General features: G+C 37.2%; 1 protein-coding gene across 3 annotated transcripts in view; it reads right to left on the reverse strand.

Moving 5' to 3' along the window:
- LOC113804611 (uncharacterized) overlaps positions 1–2500 on the reverse strand; it is a 105463-nt gene that overhangs the window by 41550 nt on the left and 61413 nt on the right. The window lies entirely within an intron of this gene.

The following is a 2500-nucleotide window of genomic DNA, read 5'->3' on the forward strand; positions in this document are numbered from 1 at the left end:
AGAGAGAGAGAGAGAGAGAGAGAGAGAGAGAGAGAGAGAGAGAGAGAGAGAGAGAGAGAGAGAGAGTACAAGCAATATACCTCACGGGAGAGATTCCCTTTATAGTTCAGTTTACTCTTAATCCAGTGCCAACAGTTTTATTATTCTGTCTTCAGATTGGTTAGCTTAAACGTAATATGACCCACATCTGTGAACAACATATTTGCACAATAACGTCAATGAATAACAATTGGAAATATTTTTGGTTGTGAATGCGCAGATTGGACATTTTTTTCATCTAAAAACAATAAAAAAAAATTAAAAGCAAATTCAATAGCCTTCCCCCATTCCCTGGAAACGCCATCTCGCTTTAGAATAATTAAATGCAAGTAAACAAGGAATTATGTCTAATAAGTCTTACCAGAGGAGACTGGAAACAAAAGCAAGCGTTGCCTCAAGAATGTAAACACGGAGATAGTTTTAGGACTGGGTAAAAAAAAAAGAAAAAAAAGAAAGAGAAAACTGTGGGAAGTGGGAAGACTACACAACTTATTCCTCTGGTGAATGAACTAGCGTGTAACTGTGAAAGAAAAATGTTTGTCTCGAGTTCTTTGAACACAAATTACAGCTCACGTTTCTACAGAAGATTGTCAGAATGTTTTTAGTTCCAGTTCTTGGTATCTAGTTAGGATATTGCTCGGAAATAGAACTGTACTACGTTGTTGCAAGGTTGAACTTGGTGTGTACTTTTCAAAATATCAAGAAATGGTAACCCTTAATCCGAATTACTAGCGTGTAATTGTGAAGGAAAAATATTTGTCCCGAGTGCCTTGAACATACAAATTACAGCTCACGCTTTTTTTCAGAAGATTGTTAGAATCGAACTTCCCTTCTTGGAATCGATCTGTGATAATGCTCGAAACTAGCAGTGTTCTACGCTGTTGCAGGATTAGACTTGGTATTTACGTTTCAAAAGATCAACAAATTGCAGCCCTTTATACTAAGAGACCAGTACGATAATTCTGAAAAAAAAAACAATGCGGGCGCCTATCAAGTTGAACTACCTACAGGCATGTCAATACAGATTTATTGCATGAGATAGAGAGAATGAAAGAGAGAGAGAGAGAGAGAGAGAGAGAGAGAGAGAGAGAGGGACAGACAGACAGACAGACAGACAGACAGACAGAAAGAAAAACAGACATACACACAGAGAGGCTGATAAGCAAATAGATAAATATATATAGATACGTAGATACATACATACACATACATACACACATTCAAACATACTTACAAAAACAATCATACATACATGCAGTCATACAAACATACATATAAACACACATACATGCATATACACACATACATACACATAAGACATCAGAATGCTTGTTTTTTTCCGATGGAGTGGAAGAAGGTGGAGAAATTTGCAACTGGAAACCTTGCAACAAACAATGCACGCGACGCCATTTTCTAATCTCATTAATCTCAAAACTGATTAAAAAAAAAAATGTCCCAGATAAGGAAAGGAAAGCATATATCAAAACGCAAGACAATAAAGTAAATCGAAATAAAGAAAAACATTTCTTTTAACGATATAACCTATATGATGTTAATAACAACAATAATCATCATCATCATCATCATCATCATCATAATAATAATAATAATAATGATACTACTACTACTACTACTACTACTACTACTACTAATAATAATAATAATAATAATAATAATAACACTAACACTAACAATAATAATAATAATAATAATAATAATAATAATAATAATAATAATAATAATAATAATAACAATAATAATAATGAAAATAAGAAAAGGCAAAAATCAGGGCGCAAGGCGGATCTTTTCCCGAAGACGCAACCCTTGCAAGGTCAGAACCTAATATCTTTTGGCGTAGGTCGCGTGCCAGAGCGGCGGCCCTCTCCACGTCACTTGTTGCCCTTCTCGCTGCATGCCGAGTTTGCGTGCGCCTGATTACGGCTCAGTCATGCAAGCCAAGGGCAGGGGGGGGGGGGGGGGGGGCGGGGCGGGCGTGTTTCATTCAGGTGTTAGGAGCTGTCATTCTTCATTTTTTTGGTGTCGGTTTTAGGTGGTTGGTTGTTTGGGTCTATATGTGTGGGGGTGTTTATGCTCGTGTATTTTTTTTGTTCTTGGCTTCTTGTGTGTGTGTGTGTGTGTGTGTGTGTGTGTGTGTGTGTGTGTGTGTGTGTGTGTGTGTGTGTGTGTGTGTGTGTGTGTGTGTGTGTGTGTGTGTGTGTCTGTGTGTGTGTGTCTGTGTGTGTGTGCATAGATGTGCATATTTGTACATAGGCGTGTGTTATATGGGCAAAGTGTTATATGCGGTTGCAATTCATACAAATATGATAAGTCTTAGATAAGCTGATAAAGGTATCTTATCATCCATGACCTTAGTCACCAAGCTTGCGTCCTTGACTCACCGGAATTAGTTACAACATAAACATTACTATCTCTGTTATCCATTTGCCAATATATCGTAATT

This window comes from Penaeus vannamei, chromosome 3 (assembly GCF_042767895.1).
Source record: "Penaeus vannamei isolate JL-2024 chromosome 3, ASM4276789v1, whole genome shotgun sequence".
Taxonomy (NCBI): Eukaryota; Metazoa; Arthropoda; class Malacostraca; order Decapoda; family Penaeidae; genus Penaeus; species Penaeus vannamei.